Source organism: Protopterus annectens, chromosome 2.part1 (genome assembly GCF_019279795.1).
Source record: "Protopterus annectens isolate FY-2018-M chromosome 2.part1, PAN1.0, whole genome shotgun sequence".
NCBI lineage: Eukaryota > Metazoa > Chordata > Ceratodontiformes > Protopteridae > Protopterus > Protopterus annectens.
Genome location: NC_056729.1, coordinates 1,960,364,800 through 1,960,379,505, shown reverse-complemented (window position 1 = coordinate 1,960,379,505; position 14,706 = coordinate 1,960,364,800).

Genomic DNA, 14,706 nt, shown 5'->3' with positions numbered 1-14,706 from the left:
CCCCCCCCACTCGCACCCTTGCCCTTTAGAAAATGCTTGCTAACACAAGTTGCATTATTGCAGCCAATTCATTTTTTTTAAACAGGAGAACGCTCCTGTTTTGAGCCTTTGCTCCTCCTTAATTTTATGTTTTATTCATTTTAGTAGTGTAAGAGAAGAGAGGTACATAAACCTCTTGAATGCTGCTGCTGTTGCCGGTGTTGCATCGCTCTCACTCTTCACAGTCTCACTGACACCTTACTTTCATGCACACATTCACATTCACACACACACACACACACACACACACACACACACACACACACACACACACAGACAGACATACAAACACGCACACAGAAACAGAAACACACACATATGCACACTTTTCCCTTTAATATTTATATTTTACACTCACTAAACAGCAAGAGAGCTGCTTAGCGAGTTTAAAATAATGGCTCGATCATTCTCACATTCACTCACATACACACATACACTAACACACACGGACATAAACACCTGCCTACTTTTGTTTTTCGTTTTTTTTTAAATATATTTTACACTCGCTAAACAGCAGAAGTGCTTCTTAGTGAGCGTAGAATAATGGCGGCCATTCCGTTTTCTCAGTCCGAGCTCCATGGTGGCTTGATATGCTGCTGTGAAGCGGCAGACCTGTTTTTCAGTGGGCATTACTTGTACATTAAAAGCCTGCTGGAGATCGCTCATTCCCTAATCAGGGTGCTGATGTACAGTAAGTCCATTCTCTAATCTAAAATAAGGGGCACAATGTGTTAAGAATGCTATTCTGTCATTTTCTCATTTATACAAACATATAATGCAATGAAGAGGAGCACACCAACAACAGAATGACACATACAGGCAAACACTCAAAAAATATGCAACCCATTTTGCCTTCAGGTATATACAAAGGCCATTTGTTATGCTCCATGAAAATGCAGTTTAGAAAACGGCAATTGTTAAATATAATTTTCTCATAAGCTTGCTGATATACAGGCTGTGTTTCACTTACACATATTGCAAATCAATACTTCTGTCAACCAGTGAGCACTCTATAATATTACCTAGAATACACGGCTTCAGGTTTTGTTCTCACTGTGTTACTTAATTTTATTTGGATACATAAAGTGGGATTCACGGAACACAACGTTCACTGCAGTGATGTGCTGAGCTGTGCTGCATCACCATTTAGTGCCTCATAGTCATGTCCATTCACACAATGTCAACATGCTGATAGAGACTCACACACACACACACACACACACACACACACACACACACACACACACACACACACACACACATGGCCATGTAAATAGACACACTCACACAAGCCCGCATGCAATACAAGTGCTTGAAAAAAGTGAGACATATACAATCAGAAACACACACGCGCGCACACATATACACACTCACTCACAAACGGACATGTAAATAGACACACTCACACAAGCCCACATGCAATACAAGTGCTTGAAAAAAGTGAGACATATACAATCAGAAACACACACACACACACACACACACACACGGACATGTAAATAGACACACTCACACAAGCCTGCATGCAATACAAGTGCTTAAAAAAAGTGAGACATATACAATCAGAAACACACACACACACACACACATACACACACACACACACACACACACACACACACACAGACATGTAAATAGACACACTCACACAAGCCCACATGCAATGCAAGTGCTTGAAAAAAGTGAGACATATACAATCAGAAACACACACACACACACACACACACACGGACATGTAAATAGACACACTCACACAAGCCCGCATGCAATACAAGTGCTTGATAAAAGTGAGACATATACAATCAGAAACACACACACACACACACACACACACACACACACACACACACACAGACAACTGATATACTCTACCTACCTCAGACACTATCTGACAAAAAGGCTATGTGCAGCAGATACATGCACACAATTAGACAGATAAGCAAAGATTGGCACACTTGCGCACGTGCACACGCACATGCACACACACACACTCACACACACACACACACACACACACACACACACACTCACACTCACACTCACACATAGATGCACATATTTATATACACCATACACACATCCAGTATCTGTGCACTCTGCAACCATAATGTCCTCATTCACACAAGCCACAGGTCACATCAGGCAGTGGTCATCAAACAAACACATGCAAACACCACTGTGTGTGTGTGTGTGTGTGTGTGTGTGTGTGTGTGTGTGTGTGTGTGTGTGTGTGTGTGCGCGCGCGCTCACGCAAGTGTTTGAACAGGTCTGACAGGGGAATTCTGTTCTACTTTTACATTTTATAATCTAAGGTACTGGGAGAAAGTCTTACAACTGTAAGTGTGCTGCTTGTCAACACTCAGCAACGACTTAACTTGTAGCTGACTTGCTCCAGCGAGGCTTACTGCTTTTGTTATGTCTTCCCCAGTTACAGATTAGATACATACTCTGGTCCAGCTGGCAGTTCTTCTGCAATACGTAGAAAGAAAACAAATCATTTACAAGTAATCTATGCCATTGTTAAGGACTTAGTCTTCTCCTTAGCCAGTAGTGGGTGAGCCTGCAGTGGCCATTGATTGTTCCTCAGACCATGTACTTTCTTTCCCAACTTCCTCTTTTGTAGTCCTTTCGGTTAGCATGACCTGAGGTGAGCCACATCCTCTCTGGCTGTTTCACTGCCCATATGGGTATAGGAGAACCATCTTCTCTGGTTCTGAGAGACACTCCAAAAGATGTTTCTTGGGATAGCTAGGACAAGAGATCATTAGACTGGACAGACTTCCCACTCATTCAAACTGGTTCTCTTATGCTGGAATGCCTGTTAGAAAGCATTGTAGAGGTAAGGCTTCTTCTCCTGTAGATTTCTAAGGCCAACTCTCTCTAATTGGAAGGAAAATTTTAATTTTAATTCTTATTATTATGTGGAGGAATTTTCTTTTAATCAGACCTTTGTCAGAATAAATGAGGTAGTTTTATGGGAGAAAATAAATGTTTTCCCTGACATGAGAAGACATAATAATATGTTATAAATGGATATACCTCATTCCTGTCCCATACCTCAATACCGAGTGCACTGGAGGATGGGTTGAATGCTGTCAGTATGTATCATGATACCCAGACATCAGTCTGCAAAAAAGCAGACAAGCACTTTTCTTTACTAAACTTTTTCTGCCCTTTCTTAGGTATCTAAACATGTTTTGAAAAACATGTGTGATTGTGCAGATACTGTGTCTAGTGCTACTGTTACAGGGTTGAGAGGATCTACTTGGATACATAACCAAACATGTGGGAGGAAACTGGAGCACCCGGAGGAAACCCACACGAATGCAGGGAGGACATGCAGACTCTGTACAAAAGGCACTCCAGCCAAGAATCGAAACAGAGAACCTCTTGCTGTGAGGTGACAATGCTACCACTGCACCACTGTGCTATCCTGTGTCCTGTTTTTTTACACACGAAGCATTTACATGCTTCTAGCTGCATATTACTGTTTTATTTCTATTTTTCATCTTTAAAGCAGCCTCTGTACTGGACATACTTTCACTGTTCATGCTTTCTGTCTTGCATTTGTATTCATCAAAAAACAACAAAGGCCAGTAAGTATAGTCAAAAGGTGCATGGCCAAACTCTAAACTCAAAAAAAAAAAACCAACACATCACTCTAATGTTGGTGGGACCAAATTACTTTATTCACATACCAGTTTTGGCTGTATAAGCCTTCATCAGTGTAAATAACAATCATGACATCATACTTTAAATACTTCCTACTTTCATCCACTTGGTCAACTAGAAACAATCATTCAACCCCGGTGAAAATAACCCTCCTAATCTAATAATCCAACTTTTTTTCTTTTTGATCCAACATCCTATGCCACCCTCCTATATTATTCCTCTTTAAACCAATTTTTTCAATAATCGTAAAGTAAAACTTAGCCATGCTGTGTGTTAAAATGTGTTTGTATAAAGCATTAGATGATTTGTTACATCTGATATCACTCAGGTGTTCTGTAATCCTAAATTTCAAAGGACGAGAAGTCTGCCCAATGTAGAAGGCTGAACAACTACATGTGGCTAAATATATCACTCACTCCGTGTTACAATTTTCAAGACCTCTAATTTCAAAAACCCAAGAGGTATTAAAGATGAGAATTGCTCTGTTTTACAGACATGCTTACAATTATTGCACTGACCACAGGGTGGCAACCCTTAACCAGTTGTTCTCCCAGTGACAATTGTACCATAATAGGACTCATTTCCCTGCTTTTCTTATAGTGGTTAAACCAGCCTCCTAGCGTTTTACCACATCTAAATGTAAATAAACATTTAGCAGGTAAAATGTTATACAAATCATCATCTAGAAGTAAAATATGCCTGTATTTCTGCACAAGATCCATGAAAGAGCTAGTATTATTTCCAAAACTTGCATTGAATCTGGGTGGACCCCCTAATGTCTTTTCAGCTTGTATCTCAATAATTGCCTTCTATCTACCTCCTGTGTGGAACTAAACATTCTCATAACATCTAAATATCTATATCCCCTTTCACCAAATCTCCGAACCATAGCCTCAGCTTTCTTCTCATATTCTGATTCAGATGAACAGATTCTTTTTACTCTAAGAAACTGAGCTTTAGGTATATTCTTAACTATATGTGGGGGATGGCAACTACTAGCCTGCAATAAAGTGTTTAATTGAGGGAACTTTCTAAACATTTGACTACTAAGCGTCTCATCCAACTCCACCTATACAATTACATACAAGAAGGTAATTTGTCTGGGGTCATTATGCACTGTAAATTGTATACTCCACTTATTGTCATTCAAATACTGCACAAATTCTAATAAGTATGTGACATCAGACCTCCAGACTAACCAGCAATCATCCAAGTACCTCCTTCAGATGTCCATAGCTTCCAGGTAAATATTGTGAGAATAACTGTAAATTATTTGTTCCTCCACAAAACCCATAAATAGGTCCACATAAATCAGTGCAAAAGATGCAGCCATAGTGGTACTATTACATTGTAAGTAGCATTCTTCCTTAAAATAAAATATATTTTTTGTCAGCACATGCTCAGTGAGACATGCCAAAAAGGTATTAAAACCTGGGATATATATAGAAGCCCAATTTAACCAAAACTCAAGGACCATTAATCCTGCCCAATGTGGAATGCTAGTATACAATGCTTTAACATCCATAGTACACAAAAGCCACGCAAAATCCAAATGCATTTCACTAATAATAGACAAAAATCAGTTGTGTCCTGAATCGTTGATCTTAACAATCCTAATAGTGGTTTTAAATAATATGATAACAATTCTGACAATGTTTCAGTAAGTGAACCATTCCCCATCACAGTAGGTCTACGTGGGGGACATCCTGCACTTTTATGAATTTTAGGCAATATATAAAAATATTGCCTAATAGGATCTTGTACAGTTAACTTGTATACAACTTCTTTAGTAATTATACCTTCTTCAAGGGCCATTTTCAAAAAATTATTGATTTCATTTTTAAACTTGGGAGTTGGATCTAAATGCATTTTCTGGTAAAACCGATGATCCAACAATTGTGAAGTAGCCTCTGAATAATACATAGCCCACTCCATACCACCACCTGACCTCCCTTATCTACTTTATTAATCACAATCTGTTTATTCTCAGCCAGCTTTTTAAGTGCAAACCATTCCATTTTACTAAGATTCCAACACTGACTTTTAGAAAACTCACCGTAATAAAAATGCAAATCTTTCAAAATTTTTTGCTGAAAGCTGGCTACATACTTATTCATTGGTGGTGTAAACTTAGATGGTTTGAACTTAATTTTAGAAACATTCTGATCACCTCCATCGTGTTTATTTTTATATATTGCCTAAAATTCATAAAAATGCAGGATTTCCCCCAGGTAGACCTATTGTGGTGGGGAATGGTTCACTTACTGAACCATTGTCGGACGCGGGTGGTTGGTTTTTGCATTTGTATTCATCCACAAGCTTGCCTTTTACATACTCTAATGTCAATTTGTCAACTAGATGCACTTCAAGTGCTGTAACAATTGTCTCATAACTTTCAGATAGACCACTAAGTAAAATTGCTGCAATGTGAAAGACTTTTATATCGTCAGCCTTTCAACTATTTCTAAGGTATGCCTTATATAATCCTGCATATCCTGGTCTTTCATTTACACATTTCCATGTACCTTCTGTTATTAGAAGCATCCTTATCTTGAATTTCCAAGACTGGTAGTTCTGGTTTGTCAGATTCACTGCTGAAAGCTTTGCTGAAGAAGTGCTGATAGTCATTTTTACTGTTTGTCAATGTGTTTCATGACACAATCTCAATTTAGACTACAAGCAGGCTGCAAGCATCTATTTGCAGTGCCCAGCTGAACTTTTTCTAACAATTACCACAACTGAATATAAATCAATAACTTACTTTAACAGCCATGCTAACCTGATTTAATAGCCAATAAGTACCCAGGACATTCAACAGCCATTCGTAGTGTTTCAAAAGTAAAAAAAAAAAAAAACAAAGCAACCATAATACTGTTATACTGAAGAAAAGATGTTGTGTCTTTCGGCTTATCCCGGTTAGGGGTCGCCACAGTGGAACTCTGGTCCGCTAATGTTTGGTAGTGTTTTTTTACATGCCGAGTTACCAGCCCTGACGCATAACCTTCAACAAAGGTACGCCCATTCACGCATGCCTCCACACAGAAGACGCTCTAGCTGAGAATCAAACGGGACAACGTCTTGCTGTGAGGCGACAATGCTACCGCAGCACCAAAAGATAATAACCAATAATAAACTAAAATAACTATGAATAGTCTATCAAATGCCACCTGAAAAGAAGGTTCACTTACTATAAGTTCCATAATACCAAGTCAAAATAAATCCAAAAATTCAGGCATTTGGTGAAATATTTCTTCCTAGAGTCAAACTTTACACAAAACACTGTACTTTGGAAATTATTTGTATTCGGAAATACCAAAAGTATCCCCCGTCACACCTTTGTTCAACTCTGTCCATCTCAGTAATACAGAATCTCTAACTCCGTAAGTACCAGTTTCATACATATCCAGAGCAAAGTCACCATTCCCTTCAATACCAATTCAAGCATCAGGACTAATAACTGCACGGAAGGTCAGTTCTGAAAAAATTCATAAGATGCCAGTGACAGAACAAGCAAAGTATAGCAAAGCTCAACATTTTGTCAGACATTTATCACCAACTTGCAAGCACTTCTACATCTGACAGATTACCATTCCCTCCCTTCACACATGTTGATATTCAAACAATTCTAAGAACTATGTCACATCCTGTGGCTATAACCCTGATCTAACGAATGATGTAATATTAAGAAATGATTTTCCTCATTTTGAGTAGTATGGAAAATCTGGGAAGAAAAAAAATCCATAGACAGCATGTGACAGTCTAATAGGGTCTATATTATAACAGTGAATGCTTAAAATGGCAAATGCTGTATAATAGACCCTAAAATGTCGAAACGGCAAAATGTCGAACACACGGAAAAGCGTTTTTTTCCCAGGGAATAAAATTGCTGCTCCATTAAAAAAAAAAATTTAAAAAAAAACTCAAACACAAAATAAAGTGGAGGGCTTTCACCCCACACCCCCACAAGTGGTGGGCTGTGCCCCTCACACACACCCCTACTTAAATATACCAACTCCAAGATAGCACCATAGTGGAGGAAATGGCAAAGTCCCAAAAATGGCCCAGTAATTTTTTTCCTGGGGAAAAAAAATTGCTGTTCCGTGCAATCAGGATTTCACTGTTTTGAACAAAAAGGTTCGATTAAACAGTGTTTGCTATTTTAAGCATTCGCTGATTTAATAGGGAATTGTGTAATATACTTGATAAAAAAGAGCTAAAGCAACGGTTTGATATACAAATTCATATGAGAAATGTGGGAGGGAAGGTGCGAGGCAGTGAAACTCATACCGAGTTACAGTGTCCTTGGTTAGTCAGAGGTCTTGGTTCAAGGCTTCAAGATCATAAATGTACATGCCGAACAGAAACTGAGCCCTGTACAACTTCACTGCTCACCTTGATAGTGTCTGATAATGTGCCTCCCACCAACCCCATGTGGATTTTGTCTTTTAGCCAATTTGCTCTCTAGCTATCATACCACATAGGGCTCTATATGTAATGCATCTAGCTTACTAACTATGTTAGCATAGAGGATAGTATAAAATATTCGGATGTGTTAAGGTACTCTGTGTGGACCATTGTTAGCAGTCTTTGTTACTTTTCAAAGAAGTTAATGAGGTGCATTAGGCAGCATATACCGTTCACAAAGCTGAGCTGTTGCAGGTCTAGCCTGTTGAAATTTTTAATACCACAGTTTACCACGTCAGTGATAACATGACCTGTGGCTTTGAAAATGAGACTTATTAGGCTGATGATCCTATAGCTACTAGGGTCAGTTGCAGGGATGCCCTTATGGAGTACCATCACTACTTGTGTGTGCCAAACCTCAGGATGAGAACCTATGGCTGAGCTCAGGTTAAATAGTTTGGGGAATGGCTCTGCCAAGGCCTGCTTAATACTGTTTGTTAAACATACAGGTATATTAACAAGTCCCACGGATGAAGTATTTTTGGTCTTTGAAAGTACCATTAGTACATGTGCCTTAGTGACAATTGGGGATTTTCGAGATCCAGGGATATGTGGACTTTGGTAATTGTCTCTGGGGTGAAATGTGTTCTGAAACTGTTTGCTAGTATGTTGGCAATATTTACTGAGCTGGAGTCTATGGTGCCATTAACTATACATTCAGAGCAATATCGGTGGTTACTTCTTAGTTTCATAACATAGTTACAGAAGGATTTGCAATTGTCCATAGCTTTAGATGCTAATCTCAGTTTGCCTGCTGCTTTGGTGGACTTGATGGTATTTTTCAGATTTTTGTAGTTAAATTCCTGATATTATCCTCAATATATGAATCCTTAGATCTGCTGTTTACTTTAAGGAGTTATTTTTCTTTTATTGTAGAGTTTATTTATGTTAGTGGATGACCAGGAAGGTTGGTTTTAAATTCCTGTTATATTTAAATCAGGTTCAGACTGCTAGATCTATACATTTATCTCAGTAGGTGCAGAGTGCCCAGGTGAAGCTATTTGCTGTAGCAACATCTGGGGTGATGTTGCTTTAAGTGAATTTTGAAATTTCGAGATAGAATTTGATTAAATTAGTATGTGTACAATCCTTGAATTTTAGATATTTATATATTTAGATATGTTAGATATTTGTTTCAGCAGGTTTAGAAAGTTTAAAAGTGAAAATTACTAGTTTATAATCTGACTGAACCAGGGAAGGTGATACCAGGGAAGCAGTGCATGATAATGCTATATTCATAAAAACTAGGTCAAGAATAGTATGTCTTTAATGGGTTTGTAAACAATCTGGCCCAGGGAGTTTTTGTTTATTATATCTTAAAACTGGGCATATGGTACATTGGCGGTTTAAGTACTCCAGTTTATTAAGGGATAGTTAATATCTCCCGAAATAATATAATTCTTGTTTATGACGAGTTCATCAAATACATTTAGAAATTTGACATGATTTTAGGGGACACAGAGGGTGTCCACTAACAGGTTATAAACTGATAGAGGGTCCGGTTTAGTGTGATTTGGAGCTCAATTAGTTCAGTTTGTGGGTTTCTAGGTATCTTTCTTGAGGTGACATGGTCCTTAAATATGGAAATGCCACCACAGTTCTCATTGAGTCTGAAGGAATGCATGGTAAGTGCAAAACTCCGGTACAGACGGAGTGCTCTTTAAACATTTAAACCATGTTTCATTAATTATACTGATATATAGTTTATATATATATATATATATATATATGTATGTATAGGTATAGCTATAGATATCGATATAGCTATAGATATAGATATATATGTCAGAAACTCGAGCTTCATATTGTCAAGGCGATATGATCAAGTTTCCAAAAACTTAGACTTCAAAAAAACAATACAAATCTACCTTTCTTCTATATTTTTGCAGGGATGCAACCTCCCCTGCACACCCTACATATGATATATACCAGCTCCAAGATTGCACTACAGTGGGAATTACCATCTACTGGGATCAGAAAGTGTTAAGTTCATATGTTCAAAAATAAAAATGAACATCTTTTTTTAATCTGTATTTGTTAGTCAAGTGTGTCCATATGTGTACGTTTGTGAGTGTGTGTGTGTGTGTGTGTGTGTGTGTGTGTGTGTGTGTGTGTGTGTGTGTGTGTGTGTGTGTGTGTGCTAGTTAGTTAGCTACTGTACCCTAGGATCAGAAACGGGCAAGTCCATATGTTCAGAAAATGCCCACAAAGCTCTGAATATTCTCCTTGCTTTCTGCTGCACTGGAGTATTGACCAAAGCAGGACACGTGACAGTCACCAGGCATTTACAATGTCAAATGAATTGAGGACAGTTGATGATTAAACATCTTTTTTATTTATCTTTTTTTGGCAAGTAAAGATACAGGAGCACCGTCTGGGTAAATGACTTGCACAATTTTCTAAGTATGAAAGAGAAATATTTAAAATCTGACCCTGTTTTTTGTTTTTTGTCTTAAATTCCTGAGATAAGGAGTTGAGATAGAAGAGGGGAATTGCAATGGACTTTTTTTGTAATATTTGTGGTCTGCTCCTCGTAAAATGTGTTGTTTTCTGGTAAAGTGTTATTGTAGACTCCAGTCACCATAACAAACATGAGTTTCAGACTTCATATCACTTCAGGACATGTTTTCTAATTCAAGGTCTCCTATATTAGCAGCTTTCTAAGTATATAAGACCATTATTTAAAAGCTGTTCCTGATTGTAGGTGTTTGTCTTTTCTTATGCTTAGAGGTTAGGAGGGCATAGGAGTGCAATAGGTTCCTCTGTATGGTTCTCACAGCAGTGAGGTGAAATATACTTCTAGGTCATTATTTATGTATTTGTTAAGTCATTTGATTATAAACAAGCATCTGATGTGTACACAGTCATCACAGTCATGCCATTGGCTGTAACTGATGATCACATCGGTGTATGATCACCTGTGAATGTGTGTGTGTGTCATATGACACATGTTCTTTAGGGATCATACTTGGTTTTCCTGTTTTGTTGACTATTGACAGTGTGTTAATTATTTGGCTGTGAATAAAACTCCAGTACCTTTCCAAGTTTATAACATTTTTTAATCAGTCCCTAATTTTTAACCTTTGTGCCCATTATTTTTTACTTTGTCCATGATTCCTGCATTAAGAGGTTGTGAAGTATGCCAACAGGTAATCACTGCTGCCGCTGTGGTCTCTCTTTGTGCACTGACAGCGACAGTGATTACCTGTGTGAAATGTTTTGTTTTTTCTTTATGGCTGTGTGACCATGGACCTAATATATTTAAGCAAGTGTGGAGTGCAGGATGCCTCTTTTTGAAACATTTTTACTTTGGGTGCTTTTTACTATATGATGTGTTAGTCCCTCAGGACTTTGGCTAAATGGGTATTCAGCTAGATGGGCTTCCAGCTATCTGGATTCAGTCATTTAGAATTCACCTAAATGGGCATTCAAATGTTGTGTGGAAGCACGGACAGGGAAATGTACAGGAAAGCATAATAAGTGGCATGGCTGTTCGTGTCAGTCACTATAAAAGTGGTTAGGACCCAATAGAAATTCCATCAGTGTTGGCATTAGCAAATGACAGTGAGAGGACAACCTATCTCTGTGGCTGCTCTGTATGATGGCTCCCTATAATCAGCTCTGTTTCTCATGCTGGGCACTCTTCCATGGCATGGAAATAAGATATGATGATGGCTAATGGTTAGGAGGCATGGAGGGAAAAACCATATCTAGAAAAAGTATATATATATATATATATATATATATATATATATATATATATATATATATATATATATATATGTAAATTATCCACCCACACAACTATGGGGGTAAAGAAATACTCTGCAGTGGTGAAAACATTAGGCATCTGCACTGCAGTCTTATTGTATAATGAATTCAACTGAACTTCAAAGTATCAGAATCAGGAAAGTAGCTTGTCATTCAGTTAGTTGTCAACCACAACTGGGGCAATCATGCTCAGTTTCATTTATGTCATCTATGTCAGCTTATGTACCACATTATAGGTGGCTTCTGTAGCAAGGCAGACATCACGGCTCGACTGTAATCAATATCACTCATTTCCGGAAAATAGTAAGAGTTCTGCTGACATACTGTCTCTGTGCTTTAATTTATCCATTAACATGAATACTCTCCTACTAGGTGGCCATGTGTGATTGTCTTCTTATGAAGAGGCTTAAAAAACACACATTCTCCATGTGTGAGTCATGAACACTCTCAGGGCATAATGATGGCTTCAGCCCTACATACAAGCTGACATCTTGGGGAATGCCATTCTTTCTGGTTAATACATTGTTTTGCATCTTTACTAGTAGATTTTTGAAGAATGTGTGTGCACCTGAATGCACCATGCATTCCTAGGAAGTATTCATTGTTGTAGAAGTTTTCATGACTGCAAAATAGCTCAGCTGGTATTCTTATGAACATGGGACATTGCCTAGAGTACCCATCTTCGCTGTACATGGCATTCAGGAATTTGGTAGAATTCAGGAGTTTGCAGTCTGCAGCTAGTACGGTGTCATCCATATAGTGATGGGATGCCCCAGATGACAACATACCCTGCAACAGGAATATTTTTCTTTTGTCTCGTTCCCTTCACTGCTGACATTCATTCATCCATCATCTTCATCAGCATTATTCATCCCCCCCAAAGGGGGGGTAAAAGAAGTGTACTTCACATAATCATGGACATGTGTGGGTCATAAAGAGTGGCCCTAAAAGCCTTTCATATGGTGAGACTAGCACTCCCCTTGAAAGAACAAGAATTGGCAGAGGGCATTATATAGGTTGCTGGACGTGGGTACTGCCAAAATGCAAGGGGAAGGGGAACTCCCTGACTGGGGTAGAGTGATGGTAATGTCATTAGTATCACCATACACAAAGCTAGATAACGCAATTACACTCCCATATACAAAACCACTGGCAGCCTGTCTGTAACCAACAAACACTCTTAACTGGAAAGGGTCCAGTTTTAAGCCAAAACCCAAAACTTTTCTCAGGATGGGAAAGCTGACAAAACTGCTCAGTCCTCCTGCTTGCATCACTCACCCAGTGTCTGCACTGCTAATCAAACTCAGGTCATCTGGGTCACAGTAAGGGCACCATCCTTCTGCACAATGCAACCAGGCCAATAACAGGCATATTTATATTTGTAGAAGGACAGGATTCTCCTGAAGGCTGTATGCAGTCTTGTGTGCTGCACAAATGTAATTTCTGGGCTGCACCAGCTCCCTCTCCAGGTGGTATCTATCAATAACCGCATGGTCAGAGAGCTAGTCCAGGTGGTGCCTCTGACATCACCTAGTCACCCAGAGTGAGGTAGCTAGAGTTCATGATGCCCGTGGATGTATGAGTTTGCCTCCCCCTCACAAAATTTTGGTCAAATGGGGTCCCCCCCCAACACAGCCCTCCCCCCTGCAGCCATTTCAGTGTCCCATTACTTGGCTATTTCTCCCCATTCACCATAAGCACTGTAATGTGCATACTGATTTATACTTTACTTCTACAATGATTATTTGGGTTTCATTTAAAACTTTTATTTTAAATTTTATAGCACAAGCACTGGTTGACATCTGCTAAACAAAGCAATACAGTATCACAATGAAAACAGACTTAGCATTAAAAGTTCTATGCCCTTGAAACTCACATTCATTGAAACAGCACTGAGACTCACATTCAAAGAAAATGCATCTGGCCAGTGGTGGATAAAGTTTACCTTTGGGCTGTTTTTAAATCATAGGCCCCTTGCACACACATTTATGACCATGCAAACATACAAGTGTTCTTTGATTGAACTTCCTGATTGTATTAAATTGTATTACTTGTGTACTACAGCACACTTGTTAAGAATGTGTTTTATATTTAGTGTTTTAAACATTTTAAGTAAGCAATGAAACAAAATGTATGAACCAATAATGACAAAACTGCCCAATTCAGAACACTTCCATCACAAAAGTCTATTCAAACTTCTATCATTACAATCCACCAATATCAGTAAATATGCACAATCTCTGCAGAAGTAAAAGGTATCTAAATAATTCTACATTAAAGAGATCTGTAAGTAACGAAGAGGGTGCTGCTAGAAAACAACTTTATATTTCATTATTTCATCTACAAATAAAGTGCCTGTTGCCCTTGAAGAATAAACTGCCTATGTTACACTAAAAAATGATAAGCTAGCAATACTGCAAAAAGGTATGGACGGCAAACTAATGACAGGTTCATAATTACTAGGTATCTTCTCCAAAGGAGGATATTTTCATGACTGCGACATCCACCCTTTTTAAAGTACAACATCAGCAATCCATCTACATACTGTAGGAATAGAACCCACAGCCTTCTTCATCAAAAGCAAGTATACTACCTATTGTGCTACTAACAATGCAAACAGACTTGGCATAACCAACACTAAACTTCTCTTCCCCTGAAGCTCACAGCTCTTTTTAAAATCCACTTGACACTCAAATATATCTCTCAACTTTGCAGTACAAGAAATATGGAAAAAGACAAATTTATTGGGGGGAAGCCCAA